The sequence below is a fragment of the Pipra filicauda genome, unplaced genomic scaffold (assembly GCF_003945595.2).
Source record: "Pipra filicauda isolate LSUMZ 115617 unplaced genomic scaffold, ASM394559v2 scaffold133_size2016399_pilon, whole genome shotgun sequence".
Classification (NCBI taxonomy): domain Eukaryota; kingdom Metazoa; phylum Chordata; class Aves; order Passeriformes; family Pipridae; genus Pipra; species Pipra filicauda.
Genome location: NW_024103807.1, coordinates 570,378 through 594,744, shown reverse-complemented (window position 1 = coordinate 594,744; position 24,367 = coordinate 570,378). Strand labels below are relative to the sequence as shown.

General features: G+C 38.9%; 1 long non-coding RNA gene across 1 annotated transcript; it reads right to left on the bottom strand.

The window, feature by feature from the left end:
* Positions 1–22,991: 22,991 nt before the first annotated feature.
* Positions 22,992–23,420, bottom strand: LOC120322587. The gene is made up of 2 exons (XR_005562386.1): positions 23,313–23,420; positions 22,992–23,230 (listed from the first exon to the last, which is right to left on the bottom strand). It is a non-coding gene; the product is annotated as an uncharacterized LOC120322587 (long non-coding RNA).
* Between the last annotated feature and the right edge of the window lie 947 nt (positions 23,421–24,367).

Sequence of the window (24,367 nt, the reverse complement as noted above, 5' to 3'; positions counted from 1 at the left end):
AAACGGTAAGTGCCAGCAGGGCAAATCAGTCCTTGACTTATATCCTATCGCAGAATCAAATCTCAAATGCTTAAACAGACTTTTCATCTCAGGACACTTTTCCTGGGCCACCACTGATAGTGATAGCAAGTGGAATACAAAACTTTCACAGCAACCTGAAATAAGAGCGTTGAAACAGGTTTTATTGTATTACTCTTGATGCAGACTTTATGTATGCAAGGCCTTTTTTCTTCCAGCTTTAACAAATATGACAGTTACACACAAGAGCAGATATGATTTAGTCTACAGAGGAACCAGTAAGACTTAGGTCCGTGGAAGACAGGACAAAGGCTTTGCATACCAGCTATCAAGTGTACAAGCACATCTACTTCAGCACAGAAGAAGGCAAATATTTTGTGTAAATCACTGTCAACCACATCCAAAAGACCCTGTGATATAGCGATGAGGAAGAGAGATTCACTGTGCCTGTTCAATATGTGCTAAGAGTATAATGATGGGATTCTCCAAAACAAACAGTTCAGATTGTCTGTGAAGATACCCCTAAGGCAAGAATACATTTGTTGTTTTTATTTAATGACTCAAGGCAGCTGCCTCTTCTGCTTCTGTTATCTTTACTTACACTGTACATCTTCAAGTTGTTTTTGGAATGAATGTGCTCTGCTCAGGCCTTTTTATTTTATTACTCTTGGGATACTTGTGAAGCACAGACTGCGAACAGACTCTCTTGCTTGTAATTCAGTCTTTCATTTGCGTTTCTATTAATTAGTGAGAGGGAAGGAAGTTCATAGAAAAGAACTATCCCTGAAACAGTTTACTGTGTTTGTGTAGACATATAGTGCGTCAAGAGTGTGAGCAGCAAGACTATGGTACAGTTTTCTCCTAAATGTCTAAACGGTGTGGAGGCCAAGAGGACACTGGTGAATCAGATTCACTGTACCTGAGACACACTGCCTGAACTCATTTCAAGAACATTCTGGCTACAGGATAAAAGATAATTGGCCATCCATGATTTATGAACAATCAATATCTTGGTCAAAGCAGGAGAAAGAACTCTAAGTAGATTGTTCATTTACAGCAAATCTGTCTTTTCCAGAAAGTCTAAATCTTGCCTGCACAGCAGCTGCCTGTGCAATGTAGTTATTTCTGCATTTGCTGTCTTCTCAATTTGTCTTTGATAGAAAACATGGAAACTATAGCACCTATAGCCAACCTCTTGCTTTCTCATCTCTATTCACATCTGAGCTGAGTAGCAGCTATTTTCCAAAAGACAACAGGGACTGCAGTTCTTACTGGTCATTACACAAAAGAGTACAAGGAGGGCATAACAACTCCTTTGCCTTGCCAGCTGTATACACCTGGAGGAGGCATAGGAGGAAGCATGAGATACAGGAATGAATAGACAACTTCTCTCTACAGAAGCTGGAAAACACTGAGGAGGAGCTTGGACCTGCTAGCTTGCCCTAAAGTTACTTCAACAAGAATTCATTTCCATGTACTAAAAAAATCACAGATTATCAAAGAGAATGGCATATGTTTTCCCAAAACTGCATGTGGCAGGTTATCTGTCATTTTACACACTCTGTAAGCACTTGCACCCACAATCAGGTAAAACAGTCATGAAGAACAAATGACTGATACTCCCAGACCACCCATTTTAGTGTTTCTGTTGTTTATTCAGTAGGTATTTGCCACATATACCCATACCATAACTTTACCCTCAGGTTTGCTGCAGCAAGTTCACACTGCAGATTTTTAAAAATAGATATTTATTTTAGTACAGTGCATAACCAGAAACTGATAAGAGAATTTATACTTTTTATAGAGTTCTGGCTACTTAGTGCTATATCCTGCCACATGTGACAGAGAAAGTACTGGACTAAAACAAAGCTACAGAGGTTGGATTGATGAAAAGGCTAAATTGAGGACCAAGAACACTATGTATTTTGGTACACTTAGTGTAGTGAAGATCCTGTAGCACAAACTCACATGATAACAAAAACAAACAAACAAACAAATAAATAAAAGGGTGACTGAAACCCCATTTGTGTTTCCATGTCAGCTGATCTTGGTGGTTGTGAGCACCTCAAAGACAACTTCTTCCCAGAAGAGCATTATGAGCCTGAACTTAGAATTTGTATGCAAGTCATGTCATGGCTGTGGGCAGTGCTGCCATGCCTAAATAATTTATGCCATCCTCATTTTCAAAGAACTTGTGCAGTAGCACACCATCCAGGCAAGAGCTCCTCAAGGGAAACCAGGCTAGGGGTGTCTTGCAGCCACACTTTCATTTTCCTTGGTCCATATCCTTATCTCTTCAGCAGCAGCTTGCAGAGAATTGTAACTTCTGACCCAGGGAGCTTATTACTGATGCTTGGGCTTTAATGTCTGGAGAATAACAACAGTGAGATAACAGTCTGTGTGTGGAACAGGCACAAGAGGAACAGGGCTCTAGAGTTGGTTTTGCTCCCCTATCACAGCTACACTGAAGTCCTACAGACTTGCCACATGTGCCTTCAGAGACTGCTGTTTTCCTCATTCACAACCCAAGGCTGTTTCTTTTCAGATTTCTGCTATTTACAAAGTGAAAACATCATTGATTTTATTGCTAGCTTTGATAGGATTATAGAATGATAGGTACCTCTGGCAATTGCGTAATGCAACTTAATTTTTTTTGTTTGGCCTGCCTTTCCAAGAAAGTGCAGTTCACATACCTGTGCTGTCTGCCCAACTGACCATTCAGTTATTAGTTTCCCCAAATCATGTTTTTCCCAATTCACTAATTTCAGCCAAATTTGCCGGAGTGTAACTGCATACAGAAGAAAGACTCAAACTCTGTCCTGTAGCAGACAGTACATGCTGCCACTCTTTCAGGCAAAGAGGTAGGGGATGTTGGAGTGTTCAGGGAACATGAAAGGAACTGAATACTCTTTTATACTGTCTTTAAGGATTGCTACTCTGCACTTTATTGTGCCTTAGCCTTACAGGTGAAGGTCTAAGCCACTTTCCTCCTTGCCTGGCCCAGAGGGTGACTTTTCAACTAGAACTCTTTCCCTAAACTCTGTAATTTAGTTAGCAACTATTAAGCACCTTACTATTTTGGAAAAGTGTTTGGAGAGCAGAGCAAATGCATTCACCACTTCTTCAATAATTGTTGACATATAGGGCATTAATGATTGGCTTGAAGGAGCTGATTGCCTGAGGCACAGCTCCAGTAATCAATAATCCTTGGAACATTCTGTGCCAAGGTTACTTCTGCCCACAAAAATGAAATAGGAGTCAGGGAGACAATTTATTTAGCCTATTCATAAAAACTGTAATGATTCCAAGCACAAAGCAATAATAGTAAAATCGTGATGTTAAAAACAAAGATAACAAGATACAACATTCGAGAATAAAAGCAAATCTTGCATACAGTTAGAGTTGCATACAGTTGCTGTCAGCTAATGTACTCCAAAGAATGAATGGTAGAACAACCAAGAGCAGATAAACATGCAGTGGAAGAGCCCTAATTGTTATGAATGAAATTTCTCTGTTCCTGAAGCAACTTGCTGTATACTCTAAAATCAGCCAGCAACAGACACTCATGAAGCCCATTTTTGAGGTAATTTCACACCTGAAGGTTTGCAGCTGAGAAAGATGTTCAGCAGGAAAAATGGATGAATATCAGGTATCCCTAGTTAACTTTGAAAATCGCAGCAGATCCAACTCAGCCTAATCCAAAGTAGGATAGGTACTAGATACAAAATGATGAAATACTTTGAGTTATTCACTCAGCCCTTTTTACTTCTTATGGTGTTGCAGAATACGTGGAGAGATGCAGCTAATTCCATGTAATGCTAATACGTCTTTCCCAGTATTGTGCATTTCCAAAGAAAAGTGAACTGCAGCACATTCTAACTGGGAGCTATTACTTATATCCTGTCCATCTAGAAGTTCAGAGAATTTCACGCATTATATATATAGAGGATAAGCTAATTAAAGTCTGATGACAGTAATTGACACTATAGACCTCCACAATAGCACAACCAGGTGCTTGCTTGGTCTGTTTGATCTTTCAGTTTCCTCTGTCCTGTCTTTGAAAGGTATCTCTGCAGAGCTGCTGTAAAGGTGCTGGAGACGTTGGACATTATGCATCCATGCTCAGTGCTGTGCGTGTGCATGTGCAGACCACTGTAAAGTTGTGCCAGTTGTGAGAAACCTGTCTGAACTGTTTAGATTCAGATCTGCTATGCTTTGGCTGTAGGACCCGTTTCAAACAGTCTGGGGCTTGGAACTGTAGCCTCTGAGGGAAATGAAAGAAAAAATCCATCTGTTTGTTTTACTGACTGTTGGAAAGGACATTGTTTCACCAGAGCTGACCACCAAGCAAGATGTGGTATTACAGGGATGTATTTGAAGTTCAGAGGTTAAAATATTTTCATCTCTTTTAGATGAATTCAGAAAATGCATCCCACAGCAGTTCTGTCTCCCTGCATAAGTGATGCTCCTCTTAGAAATTGTTGGAGGTTTCTCACCTTCTTTTCTACTCTTCTATCATTTTGCTAGTTCCTCTGGATCATGAACTCTCTACATTCCTTTATGGTCTGGAAGGTTTAATGGAGGAGTCACAGGAATTAGTTTGTGCTCCTGTGATTCTATCAGTATCTTACCAGCGTACCCTTTTCCAAAGACAGAAACTCTCCAACAGGTCCCAGGCTCTCTATCACTGCTGCTCTCTAAGGGCCTGAAGGACAACTCGAGCTTTTGCAGTTCCAGCTGGCACAAAAGCAACACTGCAGAAACAGTCACCCTAGGTCAAAAGGGTATAGCAGTAATTAAATTGCAGTTCTGTGCAGAAAAGTGACAGTATAAAAATGCTGCTGTACGCTTCTGTGTTTATTATGCTTCTTTGACTCCAGATGTACACAGTTTGCAGCTAAAAGATTTTCTTTCTTGACTCTTTTGACAAGCTAATGTGAATCAGAATCAAGATAAGGTCCTTTCTTAATTTTTTGCATTACTACTAACTGGCCAAAATAAGCCTTCAGCAACACAGGTATCATCCTATCACACCAGAATTTATTCTTAGGTCTGTCTGAACATACCAAACCCAGTGATTCCAGTGCTGTTTACTGCAGAAAGTTCTGCTGAATATTGCTGGTGATAGCTCTGCAGGTATAATATAAAGTAACATACTTACAGCTAAAATCAACACAGGAAGCTGACAAAGGAAGGAAGCAGCTTTGCTAGCAAGAAGGTGCCATTTCAATACAGCCATTTTTCTGCCTGGGATGGCACTTTCTATGAGCTCAGGCCCTAGGGCAAATCACTTCATGATGATGGTAAGTGAGCTGAAAGCCAATCTCAGTCAGCAATAAAATAACAGGATAGGATTAAGAAAGAAGTAAGTGGTGATATATCAAAAATATGGAGTATTTTTGACAAAAGATGTGATGAGGAAGCCAGAGGCTAGAGAAAAAGAAGTAACGAGGATGAAAAACTGGAAAACCATAAGATGGACAAAGAAAGATGAAGGAGTCTAAAAGGGTTCAGTCAAGGAGAGCAAAAATAAGGAAATAACTCCAGAAAAAAGGAATAGGAAGTTATCTATATAACAGGAAGACAGACATAATTAGAAATTAAGAGAATGATTGAGGTAATTCTGTTAAGAAGGAGCACAGTGGTAGAAGAGGAAGGGAAAACACTGAAGAGGAAAGAAACAGAATTTTAGGAAACAGATTAGTAAAAGAAGAGTTATGCATCTCTCAAACATAAAACTATCCCTCAATACTAATGCCGCCTATCCCTGCTCATCTAAGAAAAAGATAAAGTAAAGCAATTTAAAAATAGGGTATTTATTTATTTACTTAAGGGGGTGGTATGTGTGTATATGTGTATTTTGCTTTAAGTTGCACTTCAAAGGCAGGAATAGTTTCATTTTAGGGCATCCTCAAGACTTTTGAGATGCACCATTTAGCAGTACTGTAGAAGGGTAATCCCACTGGCTGTTTTCAAGGGCATGTGATAGTGGAAGTTTCAACAAAGCAGAGTCACGTGAAGTCGTTGCTATTTTGACTTTGTTCTTTTGCTAACAGACTTTCCTAGGGCAGTATGTAATGTCTTTTTAACTACTCACCACCCTTGTTTCAGTAACCTATCTATCTCAGAAAGACTATTAATGTTTATTTTGTGCTGTGAAAAGTCACTTCATAATCTCAGTTCTTTTTCTTTATATACTAATCATCTCCTGCTTTGTTGAAAATAGTATTGATGCAAGTGAAGAGCTAGTATAAATTAGTATTTGACATTTATCTTTTCATCGCAAATAATAATTTTCTTATTCTACTTCATGCTCATAATCCATCTTTCCATTTATCTGGGCTCTGTCCTCTCTCACTTTATACTTCAGTAATCTCATCTGAAGGAATTAAAACAAGATCTGACCTTATGTATAATCTCCCACAGGTGTATTTGCATTGTACGAGGAAAGATTTAACTGTCTGGCGGCTGCTGCTGTCACTACTGTCTTTATATCATGGTGATAACTTCCTAAAGATCACATTCAGAACATATTCTGCCTGGACTTACCCAAAAAAATTACAGACACACTCTATCTGGAAACAGTTTTAATCTGCATGCATCTAAAGCTCCTCGGAGGCTGGTGCATAATAACTTTAACTACTAACTGGGTTATATTTGTAGAATTTCAGACAATGCACAACACTAAACTGGAATGGCACCATTTGAACATTTCAGGAGCAGGTGCAGGTTATAGGCAAATATACTTAAATTTTGAAGAAGAAGAAGGTGAAAATCCTGCCTGGAGGAAAGGTCCTAGATGTAGGAAAAGACCCTGCAGATCAGGGAGCACATGGAGACAAATAGGAGATGCTGAAGGACCTTGGCCAACAATATCAAATACTGATAACTGTGAGCAGCTGCAAAGCACAAACTGACACAACTTCACTGATTGGCAGCAATGTCCATGCTAGAAAAGGGAAGTGAAGCCCTAGGGAAAATAATGCTGAGGTGGGAGTGAGCAAGTGAGATAATCAAGCCGAACAAAAGCTCTAAACTTTTGGTTCTTAAAATCTGCATTTGCTACTGGCTGTGTTTTACTCTGTCTTCCTTGTGACAGTGAATAAGAGGGATAACGTATATTCATATCATATCATATTTTATCATATTTTATCCTTCTTTAAAAACACAATTTCTTGCCAAGGATTCTCAGAATTTTAGTAAACTTCCCATGTAGTACTAATTTTAATATACCATAAATTATGCCTCCTGAACATCAAAATGAACACAATAGTCTAAATTATACCTCATAGTACAATTTATGATCCTTTAAAGAGGACAAAAACAACTAGTAAAAAATAAGTTTATTACAGATTTAAGTGCAGTTCCATCCCCTTGTACTGTTCCCTTTACTTAACATTATAAGCTGGTACACAAAGCGAAGTTCAGAAATTCCATTCATTAAAAGTAGTGGTTTTTGTATTTTTTTACAAAAGAGATTCAACTGTCAGTAAATTATATGTTATGTGCAAAATCACCCGCTTTGTCTGTCTCCACCTCCTTATACTTTTTCTAAAAGACACTGTAGACTGTGACTTGCAGATAACGAACGAGAATTCCTGTGGAGAATACAATAGAATAGCAAAACAGAGTAACTCATATATATGTTCTTGAAAAGCTCTTGAAAACAGGCTACACTGAATAAGTGTTCTAACCAAGATAAAATTTCAGTGAGAAGATCTCAGATATACGTGAAGCAGAAAAAAAGGAGAGTCAGCCTTACCCTATTAAATGAAAATCCTATACTAAATCTACAAAGGTCACGAGGGACCCAAGAAGTGCAGATTTGAGATAGCTGGAAAACTCTGTTAATGGTGGAAGTATACAGTAGGTTGGTGTATGTAAACAGAGTACATAGAAACGTATCTACCCTTCTAATAAATGGAAAAAAATGTGGCTTCAAGGTGAATAAAAGAAACAAATTTTCTACCGTAAAGGAGGTTGCTAGGATATCCTTCTGAGAACATATGTTTTATATGATAATGGTTTTGGATTAACTGCTGAGCCATGTTCTGATATTTATATATCTGGCTATTTAAACTGGCAATTTTTGTACACAATCTCTTATTCCAAGAAAAGACAGAAGGACGTAATTCTTTATCCATATAGCTGCAACATGGGATACAAAACAGGCCACAGTTTCTGAATTCTTAGTCACAGCCCTATTATGACCATACACGTCAGAGTGAGGGGGCAAAAAAATCTCTGGAGTCTCTCCAACTTCTAAAAGAAGAAAATGTTTCTTATGCCTAAGGAAAAATGTCACTTGGATTAGATTGGGGAAAAGGAGAAGAAACTTCCTTCCACCACTGCCATTCTAGACCACTGCCACAATTAGGAAACTTCTCATATTTTAGTTATCTGTGCAGCTTTCGCTGTAGACAGGATCTAATATCTGCAGAACATTTTAAGAAAAATCTACTTTTGATTTGTTGAACAAGAACTGAGTTGGAAAAAGGGAGACTGGAACACGTTTTGTTGTAGTTACAAGTTAGGGAAAAGCACCTGCAATTCCATAATCTCTTCCCCAATTAAGCATGTTTCTGCCCGTCAACATTTCTTAGGTTCTGGCGCAGTGCTGTGTAATTGCATTTCTGTCTTTCAGGCTCCCTTTTCTCTTGTTTCAGTTGTACTGCAGGACTCTGTCATCCCTATTTTAGTTTTCACACACTATCTTACGTAATCTCATCAGAATTTCATTGGTGACATGAATGTCTCTCTAGAATACATGTGAGTCTCACAGATCCTTTGGCAGAAAAGGTCATAAGGTCATCCTGAAGCAGTATTTCAAGCCTCAAACGAAAAAAAATTCTTATGCTACTGGAGGGGAAAAAAAAACAACAAAAGAAAGTCAACACACACATTAAAGGAGGAAACACAGAGATGCAGGAAAAGAAATTGAGGGAAGAGAGATTGAGACTGATACAAAATATTGATTTTAAAAGTTAAATGTTTTAAAGCCTTATCTGTCTGAACAGTAGCCCACAGAAGTACAGATATGGCCCTTGATATCCTGGCAGGAATGCGCAAGACTATAGCCTTAGTCTCCCTTCTCTTCCAAAAGTTTTTAGTAGGTTTAATAATAATGAAACCAGTAGTTACTCCCCTCCAGCCATTATACGTTTCCAAACTAAAAGGCAAAGCTGAGTGAGAACATCATGCAGTCTTTGAGGCTGGTTTAGGCAGCTTATATGAGGGTAAATACATTAGATTTGTTAATACACACCGCCCTTTTACAGTACCTCATTTCAATGAACTTGGTATGGTTTATGAATATTCATTATCACAAATGTCATAATCTCAGCAAATCAAATAAGTAGTAGTTAATGACTATCTCCATTACACAGGCGGCAAAGAAAAAAAGTTGATAACCTGGTGAAGGCTTTACAGTGAGTTAGAGAGATCAAGAAACATAACGTGGCAGGTTGACTTTCTTCCCCTTGGCACCAGGGAACCAGTGAACAGAGATTAAGAACTGCCCACCATTCAAATGAAAAAATGCCATGCAGGACTTATTACATTCCTAGTGTTCTGCTGATATTCTATGTTTATGGGTAATGGGGAAGCTTTCAAAACTTTAGAAACTTCTTGTGTTAGTTTTAATTTCATGGTAATCGCGAGAGTGTAAATGTGGCAATACTTGTAAACTGATAATTTACCTTTAGGCTTTCTAATGTCTTGTTGGAAATACTTCTGAGTCTTCTTTAAAATGTTCCATTTTCACTGGGCTATTAACTCAGAAGGCTACTTTGGAAAATCCTTCTACATATTATTTTACTTTTAGGACTTCTTGCAACATGTGGATGAATATGGCAAAATAACTTATAGCAAGATGTTCAGGAAAGTATAAGCATGACAAGCCAGCTCTAAGAGAGAGTCAGTAAACTTCCTTTTTAATGACAGACAGAACAATCAGGAATAAAGTAACTAGCCCAGAAAATGCCTGTCTGCTAAGAAAGCCTTTCAATTCCTATATTCCTGTCTTTGAATTTGACTTAATTTTAGTTGCTACATAATTTTAACTAGTTTAATAATAAATGATAATTCATAGAAAACATGCAATAATTAAATATAAACATTTAAGAAATATGAGGTTTTAATATTTAATATATTTTGGTTTTTAAAATATAAGGAAAAAGTATTTTCCTTCTCAGTCTTATTCCTAAATAAGGAAAAAAAGTAATGTGATAAAAGTGGCAGATTTAGCACTTCTACTTAAACAAATATGCACTTGGTCCTGCTTTTGGGGACCAAGACAGCGAAGTTCTGGATTTTCTCCCTTTAGAAAGTAGGCTGGTCACAGTAAAGGTGTTTAAACAACTGCAGGGATAAACGCCTTCAGAATTAATGACACTAGGTAAGGAGTTTCTGTTCTCTGGCCATGTTAAGTGATCTTTCACTAGGACGTGACCTCACAAACCTGGATAAATAGCCCAGATGCCAGGGACTGAGCAGGCTTTAACATGTCCTTCATCCTCCTCAGGACCAGATGTGATCTCCTCTCATCGAAACTGAGGCATACTGGCAAGGGCTGAAACTGTCAAGCCAAGTAATACCCACCCAGGAGATAAACAGAGAGCTTCTGTATCCAAGCCTGGCAGCATAGCACCAAATTTATTTTTAAATAGAAGATTAAAAATAATAAAAAATAAAACCTCTTCACTGGCATGTTTTGACAGTAAAATTCAGGATTCCCCACTGCTTACAGTCCAAGAAAAACTTCATTTCTTCTCTTTCCAAGATCTACATATGGGACAATTAATATCTGTTGCTTCAGCTGACACACAGATGAACTCAGATCTAATTAAAGAGGTTTCAGAAATAGCACAGACATAAATGTCATTCTAGAACTGATTATTCCTAATTGACAAATTATCCTGCCACCTCTGCAGAGTTGGCAACATATCTATTTCCTGTAATACTGCAACTTTAAATAAGGGGACCAGAAATCATCTTGCTTAGGGGTAAGATCGATAATTCTGCACATGGAAATGACAATAATAAATAAGAGAACAACTTCTTTTATGCATCACTTCCTTTCTCTAATTAAGACCAACTCCCCACTACCAATCATAACCATGTTGCAGGTGCGGGAAGTTACAAAACAGATTTGTTGGGCAGGAGTTATCTTTAGTGTGGTCTACTACACTAACTCTACACTATACTAGCTGGAGCCCCTCTCTGGGCTGCTTCTAAGGATAACCACTTGTTAATTCTCAGTGATAAATTCTGGGTGTGAGCTTACATCACTATTTAGTGTGGAAAATATCTGGCTCTCTTCTCTCCTAGGGTTTAACCCAAAGCCTGGCCAGGGCTCAGAGGAAAATCAAGGGAGACAGTTTGATCCATCTACTGTCAAACAAGGCCAGCCATCTACTTCCATTGCCTTGACTAGTCTCTAAACACAGAAAGATAGACACGTCATCGATACGTCATTAATAAACAGATACTAATCTTCACTAATAAGTGAATATCAATATATCTTACTAATAAGCATACATGTTTACACAGGTGTAGTCTTATATTATGTGTTTTACTAAAGATTATACAGAATTCTGGCTAATAATTCTGTCATGGCTAAATATGACATCAGGTTGGAAGGTTCATCTAGAGGTCAACTTTGGCTCAGAGCCTATTTTTCAGGCCTCAGCACTGCAACTGGTCAGTGTGGGATAGCACTATCAAACTCTTAGTACTAATCTGACAACAGTTTAGGTGTATGGATGGTAACAAGACAATGCCCAAAGAACCTATGTAGTAATATAATTGTAGTCTCAAATATGAAAGCATGGATCCTTCTGATCTGACCTAGGTGGGCATTGTCTGCTGGTTAGTCTGTACAAGACTTGTATCGTTCATGGAACAGTCACAAAAACACTTGCCATTTTATTGGGTTACTGTATTTTCTCTCTTGTCCCAACTCTGAGGGTCATAACTAGGCTGCAAAAGTGTAGAAGAAAAACAGGGAAAAGAAAAATAATCTCATTTTAAAATGGAAGGATTTTTTTCTACCCCCATAGCAAGAGCCAAGGACTGTTTGACTGTAAAATTCATCACACTGTTATTGTATTAATGATGAAGAAATGACCATTATATAACACCATTAATCCAATGGTCCCAAAGTAAAGGGCAAACAATTAGTAATGTGCCCTGGGGATGTTTCCAGTGGAAGACTGCAAAGAGCAGGACAAATCAATGAAAATTGCTTCTGGCTGTTAAGTCACAGCTGTTGAGCTTCATCCTCCATCCCTACTGTGCAGGCAAGAGCCAAAGCAATAGAAAGCTGAAGATGGGAACTGAAAAGTAGCCAAAAGAAGGACTTTCTGGGAAGTTCTGTCTTCTGCTGAGCCCAAGGAATGTTTTATTTTCCTGTATGGTATTCTTTAAGTAAAACCTCCTTTGTAGCTATGACAAGGCAGCTGGCTCCATGGTCATTAAGCTGAGTCCTTTAATAGCATCCACAAAATTTAATGTTTGTTTAGCTAAGAGCTATCGGTGAGAACATGTTGTCTAGAAAGGGTTCTATTTCCCTACCCTTCACTACGTGTGCAAACAAGCTACACTTGCCTAGTTATTGTTCCATCTGCCTGCTTCTTCTGCTTCTTACTGTAGCTTACAACCTTTGCATGTTTTCATGCCTTGGCTTTAAATTTGTCACTTATGCATCAAGTACTGGTAAGTAATTGGGCAGGGGAGTGCTTTTAAAGCTTTCTCTCAGAGGAACAACATCCAATACCAGGAAACCGAAGTGAGATAAATTCTTGAAATGAGATGCAATTTTTTTTGACAATAAGGGTAATTAAAAGCTGAAGTAATTTATCAGAGGATGGGAATTTGTGACTGCATAGAATGTTAAAGTCACATTCAATACTTTTCTAAAAACTAGTTTACTTGCCACTTTTGGAAAAGTTCTACAGCTTGTATACCTGAAAATCTGGCTAGAAAAAATTGCACATGCCCTTCTGGCCTTAGAATCTATCTATTTATATGGACTCCTGCATAGCTAAATGGGGAACCTTTACTTTTAAAATTATTGTCTTCCCAACAACATATTTCTATGTGCTTATTTATTTTCTCGTTGCCTAAGAAGTAACATCTTAGTCATCAGTATAATTTTTATTGTCATTATCATTGAATGTAATAATATAGGTCTTGGAAGTTTTGAAATTTTAAATCTACAGAACCTAATAGAAAGGAAAATATAGATTTACTTTGGGGTTTTTGATGTGCTACTTTTCTTTGGCTTTTGAGATCCAGATTTTCAAGCATTTCTTTACAAGACTAGAAACATACTTTTAGAAAACATAGTCTGACATTCTTGCTGTAATTGTAGGATATCAGGAATTGTGAATTTATGACCAAAAAAAGCTACAGATCTCCAACAAAGCTTTCGATAGGTCACAGAAATTTTTTTATTCTTCCCTTACTAATGTTATATAGACTTCATAGGATGATTTTAGTTCCAGTTATTGCATTGGGTGTTTTTCTTTAACTTTAATCAAGTTCACTTAAAACACATTGGCAGAAAGATAACTTCCAAATATTTTCAGTTCAATATTGTCAAACAATATTTTGGGACTTACTTTTTGTCTTTACTTCAGTTAAGCCAGTTCCAACCACACATGTGGAGGACCAGGCATAAGCAAGTTTTGTCTCAAGCATTTTGACTGTTGCGACAGGAAAGTTGTTATTGGAGGTGGAGCAGTGCTATTCTGAGCAAATTTCATTTTGTGCCTTGAGACTCAGGCTTAGTATGCCTGCACCAACTTCTCCCCCAACCCCATCCCACGTAGGATCTAAGGACCGGTAATTTCTTTCTTCTCTTTCTCCCTTTCCTGCTTTTATTTCTCCCTCTCCCTTGCTTTGTCTTGGCAAAGCGAGCCTATCCTATTCTACTCTACTCTGAACTGAAGTTTGTTGTGGGAGTTGAGAGCTTGTCGAAGTGTGTTGTAAAAGTTAAGGGCTTGTTAGCTGACAATTGAGAAGTTTGTTGATTGGGAGTTTGTTGAAGTGTGTTGTAAAAGTCAAGGGCCTCTTAGCCAACACTTTTGAGACTAAATAGTGGGTTAGTTGCCAGAGTTAAGATGATTATACAATAAAAGCATGAGTTCCTTGACAGGTGGACTGGTGTCTTTGTTCAGTCTGATGAGAATGAACATTATAAAGAATGTTGTGCCCTATATTGTGTGGGTTGTGACAACACAACAGAAACTTTTGACAGAAGACATTGAATTACATTTCTACAGTAAAATAAGTCTTCAGTAAGGCTGTCCATGTTTTCAGGAGTGGATATTTTGGTATCCTAGAATGTACAAGAAGGCAATAAGATGTTTGCCTTGGTCAAGTAAGGCAAATGTTTTTAAGAGAAATATATTTCTCACACTGTGCAAGAAAATCTTTCTATTTTAATGATATATTCCTATGACAGAAGTATGGGGATAAGACAATCACAAACTGAAAATAAAAGGAGGATCACGGTGATGATTAAAATGTTTTAAATATTTCCCTACTATAGAGATTATTAGCCTTAAGTGGCTACACTTTTAGGCTGTCAAATTTCTCTGTTATCTGAAAGATATTTGCTGAATATACTTTGAAATCTCCTGCAGTTGGGAGTTGGTGCATCCTCTAAGAAACCTATTCTCAGAGATAAGAAGCCGAGTGCACGTCAGAGGTGATTAATGAGAAATGTACACTCTCTTCTACTGATGTAGGGGCCAGGTGGAGGACAGTGCAGCACAAGTGCACAGAAAAATTGCCATGGCATCTTTATGCATGGTGTCTTGACACGCTAGTGCCACAGCAGTAGCAATGCCTGTCACTGCTAACACCCTCCAAGAAACTGCCATCATCATGCTAGTGTACCCGTCGGTCCAGCTCTCCCAATCTAGTACCAGTACATTCAGCACACCTCGACTTTGAATTTCCTTCAAAGCTTTCTTGTTTCCAAGCACCCTTGTGCAATCTATTCTGTGGCGTAGACAAACAGTATTGCTGTTGTAACTGTAATCAGAAGTAATTATTCTTGCAAACCATTAAGAGCAACATTGCCAGGACCATCCTGACAAGTATTTTTGCTATTAATGCCACTTACCTTCACACCCACCATTCACAGATTTTAGAGCTGCATTGTTCATTCCATAGAGTTTTTGCCTTCTGTGATCTATTACTTTCAATTGTAGGTCTTTTTCCTGCATTTGCAGTTATACTGCAGTCTAACCATGTGACAGAATTATGCATCAGTTAATTTACTGAGTTCTGATGCACTGCACAGTTTGGTTCCAATATCTAGGCTACCTCATTAAGGACAGAATTGCATATCACCATACTACAGTGGAGTGTGCAATATGGACAGTTTAAAAAAATTGAAATCAAACACTGCAATATGACAGAAACACGTAGCTGCTGAATTTCCTGCAACCCTACTAGAAATTATAGTAATAAGTATATGAAACAGCTACCAAAAAAAAAATCCTAACTATGAAGTTTTGTGTCTGAGGTTAAAAATTAATCCATTGCAATCAGTGTCAAAGTGTTATGTTCTCTGGCTCTAAAAATGACATTCCACAGGCATATATAAGATCCACCAAACAGTACATACACTTGAGAGCATGTTCTGTCAGCCACTTATCAAATGGCATTAAAAAAGCTGAACTCTAAATGAAAATCAACTTTTTCTCTAGCAATGTTAAACTTTCAGATTATTGGCAAGTTCTATACCTTTTTGGTATACAAGCTGATAGCAAAATGAAGCTTCATTTTCAGAAGGCTGTTGTGAAAAACAGAAAAAACAATGTCCCAAAAATTCAGATAAGTCAGTCCCCATTTACTTTAGACAATTTGGATTATTATTTCCTAATTTTGTATTTCTTTTTGTGTTCTCCAAAAGCATACTCTGAGAAATTATCAAAGATCTTTGAAAAATACTTTGAAGTTGTTTTGGTTTTTCCATTGGAGAAATTATTTTTTATTAAAAAAAAAAAAAGGCTGATTTTCAAAACAGTTCTTTTCCGAAACTAAGAGTCAAACTGAAAAATGAAACCAAGAAATTTTGCCAGAAAGATATGGAGACCTTAGTTTGTTTCCTTTGGGGTATGGGAAGGAAGCAACAGAAAACCAAAATCAACAACTCTTTCAAGTTAAGTAATACTTTATGAAAAGATGTGCTTTAGGTGTGGAGCCTTTTCGCATTAGAAATTATGTTGAAATTTTCCAGTAATCAACGATGTGTTCACATAGTTTGTATAGTTCTCCACTTCTCTTTTCTTAATTTCTTCTCTATTGTTCTATTAAAAAGTACATCAGAGAATCTCGTAAAATAATTTATTTAACAGAAAGACCAAGGTTACACATGTAACACCTCTGATCTTCCCTAAATTATGCCAGCCTGAAATGTGTGCTTCTCCTTACACCACTCTCCTACCACACATCCCCTTGATTTTGGCCTCTAACTCCATATTCCTAATCACTTCTTTATACTTAAGTGTCCAAAGTATAGACATATTACTCTTTTCACCTGGACAGGGCTATAGTTACTTACTCATTTAGTATAGACATTGAATCCCTAATATTACAATGGATTTCTTCCTAATACAGTAAAAATTAAGCAATTAAGTTTTTCTGCGAGCTAAACTCATCTTGTTATGAGATCAAAGTTTACTGTGACATTTTTCAAATGTGCAATTATTATCATTCTAAAAATACTTGTATCAGGAAGCTGCTCCTACAGTACCAGCTCACAAAGGCATTACAGAAACATTTCCCACATAAAGTCTTAGATTCTATAACATCTGCCATTATATTGTGTCAGACTCGGGCATGCAAGGGCAAAACCAGACCAGAGATGTGGCAGAATTGTCTTACTGACTCATGGGGGGGGAAAAGAACAAAACCAATAACTCACATACAAGTTTTTCACGGTGTTTTTTTCCTGCCCTGTCGTTCAGTCTTCAAAAGAGCACACAACCCTTTGTTGTCCCAAGCTCCCTGATCCCAAGTAAAATGTTTCTGCCAATTATTGCTTTCAAACCAGACTGCACAATGTGGTTGTCTTCTCATCACCTTGACCAACCTGAGAATTCTCCACTCATTCTAATTCTTTACCTGAAGCTTGAAGAATCACTTTTTTTGGCTTTCCCTCTTTCTTGATTAAACAAAACTTAAGTTTAATGTTCAAGGTGTAAAATCTAGACATCATCAAATACCTCCTCCCCTAAAAGAAGCTTGATCACAAGGTTAGAGCCTCCAACTAATTAGGAAGTAAAATAATGTCATGCTGCTTGGTGCATTATTATATAGAGTATGTATCATGTAATGAATGCTTCCTAGCATGCTGCTCATGCACAGTAAAGACGGAACAAATTGAGTACACAACTTAAAGTAAATCTAGAACCGAGGCTCATATAATGGCAGCACATGAATTTCTCGAAGTTTATTCTTCTGCAGGCAATGAGAAAAGTCCTAGCTGCTCGCTGTCATAGGGAAATTTCTTCCAAGTCTGAAGAAGGAAAAATCTGCAATGTGCGTATCTGGACACTGCCAGTTACACAGCTTGCCAGAGTACTATCCTTTACCATCCTATTTCAGGTCTTTTCTTATGGAGGTAAAACCACGAATAAATGTTGGAAGACTGTTTCTTAATTCTACAGTCCAAGCATTTATCATTATAATTTTGGATTCAAACCCATATCCTAAATTAAAGCCAACAACTGCTAATTCCCTAATATGGTATCTATTGCCAGCATTGACACTGATTTCTCTTGGATCCTAAACGGTCACTTCACTTTGCATCTTTTACGTAATTTCTAAATGTAATTATAAAAGTAACTTAAAAACTATTATGACCTCAATATCAGAGGTATTGACCTTAAATACTGACCTGACAGTAAAGAACTCAAATAAAGTTCTCATTTCCAGGACTTCCAACGGAGGAAAATTTGGCGGAATTTTTCTTTGGCTGCTAAATCCTCCACTGCCTTTTGAAGGAATCAAAGTCCTGTTCTGAAAGCAGCTTGTCTGACCCCAAAGCACCTTTTCTTTCCTGCCTTTAATGGTCTAACTATGTCTTTTGGACTCCAACAGATGTTTTCAAACTGGAGTAACATTTCTACAGAATAGCATTTCAATGATTACACTCAGTGATAAGCCTTCCAACTCTTTATTTTTTAATTCTTATAACATTGCTATTTTCATGCTCCCCCCCTCTAACTTCCACATTGCCATCAGGGCCAGAATTGCTCTAATAATTCACACTGACATTACAGATACCATTAAGTCTACATACTTCAATGAAATTGCCTCTTTGCTGTCTCCTTTATGGCTTATAAAGATTCCTCATGGCTCACAAAATCCTATTTTGTTGTGGAATCTGTTGCATTGTCCTCCACAAACCATATCCAAGGCTAAAGTGATTTTTTTCCATGAATCTTCATGCTGATACCCAGTAAGTATTTCACAGAACAATGAATGCTTTTTATTTCCTAAATGTTGGTCTCTTGTGCAATTCACTCCTGGATGTCACTGTAATTCGGTTCTGATTCTCAGTAGTGAGCATAAATACAGGTAAACAGTAATTGTTCAATGTAGCCATATGGAATATTCATGAAAACTGATTCTGCAAGAATGAACATTCACGACCATCTGTTGTGACATGGAAAATAAAAGGAAAGTGCAGCTTTTTCAGTGTTCATCATGATCATGTATTTTTTCTTCATTCTTTACCCCCTCCTGCAGGATCAGGATGACCTTGTAAAGTATTCACCCAAAATGAGTGATAATCAATCTGTGGTAGTTCAGATCTCCTTAGCCACTAGTGCAGAGCAGATGAGAATGAAGGTGAGAATTCCTGAGTGCAGCACAAAGTGACTGGATATTGTACCAATGCAAGGTCTTTCCTACTCTGCTACTCAATGATAGAGGTCACTTCAGAACTATTGGGCAGAGGAGACTCAGAACTGTAATTTCCAGAGAATTGGAAATGGGTTTACCCTGGGCACCTCAGAACCTGGAACTTATAATACTGACAGGAATTTGGAAGTGTGATGCAACAAATTGGCATCAAAAATTGATGCATTAAGGGTATTTGTTTTTGAATAGTCACAAATGCAGGAGAAACAGGTTACTAACATACATTTTGATAAGGTGAATATTTTATTTGCTGCTTAATTTACGTTGGCTTTACTCTTTTATCAATGCTAGCTAGAGTAAGTAATTATTTTTCACATATTCTGTAAGGGAGTTTATTTTACTTTGGGGTTCCCTTTCCCTTTCCCTTTCCCTTTCCCTTTCCCTTTCCCTTTCCCTTTCCCTTTCCCTTTCCCTTTCCCTTTCCCTTTCCCTTTCCCTCCCTTTCCTTTCCCCTCCTCTTTTCCTTCCTTTTTATAGGTTTTTTAATATTACAAAAATAACTCTAAAAATTCCTTTCTTAAATAACCTTATAGGCTGATCACTAACTCATTTTCCATTAACAGTGCAAAGAGACCTGGAAATGTTGGCTGTTCAAATCAGCTTGTGTACCTAGTTTATAAGAAGACCTATATTTGGAGGCATGCAATATAGGCTCCAAGCATTACTTGAAGCTCAATCATGAGATGCCTTAAAGCATCACAAACCAAAAGGGTTTTTTTCATTTAAATTAGAAAGTTTAAATTTAAACAGTTATTAAAAACACAGTCTGCCATTCTCAAAAGGAAATAGAGAACAGTGTTATCTGAAAACCAGAGAGTGGAAGGATAAATTAGATTTCTGAAAGGCCTTCCATTTTAATAATCCCATATGTTTTTAGTGACACAGGTATATATTTTTTACACTGTCATTTTTATCTCAACAATTCTCCTTTAATCTATTCTGTTCTGTCTCTAGCCTTGGCCTTTTTCCTCCCACTATGAGGTTTCATAATGCTTTTTCAGTCATTATCTTTTCACCTAAATAATCCCTCATTTTGCAGTTCTCAGGAGCAGTGTCTCAGCTGAAAGTCTAATCCTGGCTACTGTCTGTAATGGCTCCCCAGGATAAGTAATCATCTGAGCTATTTGACATTCACTTTTGTTGACCTTACTGGGACAGTAGAAGGATAGCATTTTGTGCCTCCTTTACCAGCTGTGTCTTCCTGCATAAAATCCTGCAGGCTTGTATGGTATAAGCAGCACTGGCTCCCAGAAACCAGATCAGAGTCTTTAAGGAGTCCTTAGGTTCATAAACCAAAAACATCCTTAAACAGGAAAGAATTATTCACTACTGTCCTCCCACTCTGGACACATGAACTGGACTTTTTTTTAATCAGTACATGTTGTCCTTCCATTAGTGATCAGGCGTGGTACCTACTTCAGCCTCAAGTAATATCCATACAGAACAGGCTGGCAAAGATGCAATATCCTTTTATCCTTTAACACAGAACTCCATAAAAATTGTTACTCTGCATGAGCAACCACAATAACATTAACTTTTACAGATGAATCTTATTCTACCCCAAAATCCTTCTACAATTCTTTTCCACTGTCTTTTATGGATACCTTCATATATGTCATTTTTTCAAGTGTTTTCCATGCACAAACTCAAGTGTTTCCAACATTACATCTATAGAACTATGCAGTAATTGTTTCCTATACCCTGGTAATCGTTCCATGATTACTTGTTGCCACAGTGCCAGATCTGCAATTTGGACTGCAGAATATCTCTGCTCTGAATCACAGAGGGGGAACAAAACTAGGCTGTGTCGGGTTCTACCTATAACATGTCAGAGCACAGTTATGGTTTCCTTATGCTCCAAAATGTGAGGGCAAACGTTTATTATTCATATGATTCTTTGGTGAATGTCTGTTTGTAAGAAGAGCAAGGGATTTACCCATTCAGAAACATGGGAATTCATTATATTTTTCACTTATTTTAATCCTCTTCCTTTTCCTGTTTATAAATGTTCAGATTTTTAAAAAGGCATTTTTCTTTAGAAAGGACAGAAACAACATTCCAGGTCACTTAAGTGACCTGTTGTATGTCATCAGCAGCTGAAACAAGGACCCTGAAGGTATTTGTCAGAAGCAAAAACTGTGCAGATTGCTGGACACAATATTAGGAAACAAAAATTTTAGTGAGATCAGGGAGAGCTGATGAGCAGCCATGACTGGAAGAAAAGGCACACATTATTAAAAGCAAAGTATCAAATAATTACTTCAACTCTTACTACATGCTTTGAAATATATTGTAAGAAGGAAATCTGCATGAAGTTATATACTAGATCCTCAGCTATATAACATAAAATCTCTGCTTAGCTGAAGAGTTGAAGCCGTTTATTAAAATTTACTAACATGCTTTTGATAGTCAAAGTCACCAGATAAAATTAGGACTTCATTAGAATCATAGAATCATAGAATCATAGAATCGATTGGGTTGGAAAAGACCTCCGAGATCATCGAGTCCAACCCTTGGTCCAAATCCAGTCCATTTACTAGATCATGGCACTCAGTGCCACGTCCAATCTGCGTTTAAAAATCTCCAGGGATGGTGAATCCACCACCTCTCTGGGCAGCCCATTCCAATGCCTGATCACTCTCTCTGTAAAGAATTTTCTCCTGATATCCAACTTAAATTTCCCCTGGCGGAGCTTAAGCCCGTGCCCCCTTGTCCTATTGCTGAGTGCCTGAGAGAAGAGACCAACCCCCACCTGGCTAGAACTTCCCTTCAGGTAGTTATAGACGGTGATGAGGTCACCTCTGAGCCTCCTCTTCTCCAGGCTAAACAACCCCAGCTCCCTCAGCCTCTCCCCATAGGACTTATGCTCCAGTCCCTTCACCAGCCTGTTGCTCTTCTCTGGACCCGCTCCAGCACCTCAATATCCTTCTGAACTGAGGGGCCCAGAACTGAACACAATACTCAAGGTGTGGCCTCACCAACGCAGAGTACAGGGGAAGGATCACTTCCCTGGTCCTGCTGGCCACGCTATTTTTGATACAGGACAAGATCCCATTGGCCTTCTTGGCCACCTGGGCACACTGTTGGCTCATGTTGAGCTTCCTGTCAATTAGTACCCCCAGGTCCCTTTCTGCCTGGCTGCTTTCCAGCCACTCTGTCCCAGCCTGTAGCGCTGCAGGGGGTTGTTGTGGCCAAAGTGCAGGACCCTGCACTTGGCTTTATTGAACTTCATCCCATTGGAATCAGCCCATCTCTCAAGTCTATCCAGATCCCTCTGCAGAGCCCTCCTGCCTTCCAGCAGGTCGACACTCCCTCCCAGTTTGGTGTCATCAGCAAACTTGCTGATGATGGACTCAATTAATCTCAGTTGATTTTATAACCCAAACAAAAAACAAATCCTGGAAAGCTTTTTCAAGGGGCAGTTATGAACACTAAGACTTAGGGATGCTCATTATCTCCTGGGACCAGATACCAACCAGTTGTAGAAAAGCAGAAATACAAATGGTAAAAAGAAAGAGAAATCAACTCTCTCTCCATGTCTTGGTGCCCAGAAAGCACAGTGGCAGCACTGCAGAGGCTTAGGACAGCTTTCTTCTCTGAATCCTGAAGCGTTGCAGTTGGTCCTGGGGTCTCCCGGGGGCTGCCCAGGCCAGAGTGGTCCTGCAGCCCAGGGGCCCCACAGGACAGCACACAGCAGAGATGCAATGCAGTGGCTGAGTGTGGAGGTGGCTGGTGGAAGCAAGTTGGTGCTTGTCCACTGAAGATAGAAGACCCAGAAGTCAAAGAAGTAGCCACATGGAGCCATCTGAACCCTCTGTGGGTGATAAGTTACAGCTGTGCTGGGACAGGGGACCCTCCAGGGCACCCGCTGAGCCAGCCCCCATCACTGTTGTGCCCCGGCTCTGTGCCAGACACCTGGAGAGCTTGTGGCTGGAGCAATCCCTGCAGAGTGAGCTGCTGGCCAGCAGGACAGGGCTGCAGACTGGCGAGAGACTTGCTTACAGGAAGTGAAACAGGAGATATGGACCTAACATTTGGAAAATTCTCTGTAAATTATATTTACTGGGCATACATCACCCAGGTGAGGGCAGGTATGCTCTCACAGGATTGATGAGCCCTTGTCCCAAAAATGCCAAGGACCAGGGGTGCTAGGGACGCCTGAGGTGCCACATCTGCTGCCAGTGCATGGGGTGCCACCCCTGCCTGGAGTGTCCATCTGCAGGGAAGGGCTGCTCTTGCACGGACAGCTGGCATAGGTTGCCTGAGCCTGGAAAGAGAGATAGGAACAATTGCCATGAGTCATGTCCACCCTTTCCCCCCAGGCCATAGCGGTAAGGGTTGGGTCATACCTTGAGGATAGAAGGTTTCAGGATGGACAAAAGGTGACAAAATGCTGCCAGAACATCAGGGAGGCCCAGGGGCTGCTCACTGGGAGCCACAATGCTGGCTGTGCCATGGTCCATTTTGTCTGTTGGTTTCTAAGGACCCTCTGGGGTTGCGGGCTCTGGGATTCTGTTGGGAGTCTCCTAGGAGGGAATTTGAGGCTTCTCAGTGTTCCAATCCACTCCCAACAACCTCTTTCAAATGACACAAATTTCATTTGGAGTGATTATAGTAATGGAGAGTTTAAGTGCCTCCAGAGAAGTGATGACTGAGCAAATGTATGTGTAAATGCATACATTATTCTATAAATACCTATTATGTTAATTACTCAGTTCTGCTAGTAGTAGGCTAGTTAGGGCAGTTAGATGGTGTCTGTGGAATGCTCAGTAGCTGGAGCTGAACTCATAGCTCAAGAGTCATGACTGGATGATGCAGAGGTTGCTGTACAATGGTGATGCTGTCAGCTGTCAGAAATTTGTAAGAGAGCAATGAATCACCAGGAAACTGCAGGGGAGTTCTATACCTACTGTCTAAAATTGAATTCTCCTTTCCTGTGCTAAAGATAGCAGAGATGCCTGTTTAATTCTCTTCTCCCTCTTTTCATTTATTCCATTTAGTAAATAGATGGGCTATACTTTCTCAGTGAACATTATGTCAGCTTTGACATGTTATGTATTTTACGAGATGACATCTGTCTTTAATGGGCACAATGAATTTTGATTCTGTCTTGATCTATTTTACCCAGGTGATTTATGTGGTGATGACCCAACATCTAAGTCATGGATCTGACAAGAAATCTGTCTCATTGGGGCAAATATGGGCCGACTGATAGTTGCAGGCAAAAATCTGGCTTAGTGTCAGATGTACTGCCAGGCAGTGAAGCACTCAAAATTCTCTGATCCATTAGTATCCCTTAGCTCAACACCAGTACGCTTACAATAAAGCACTGAGCAGAATGGGTATTTAGCACAAACTTATCTATAACAAAACTGCAAGATGGGAGTAATATGGGAGTTAATTC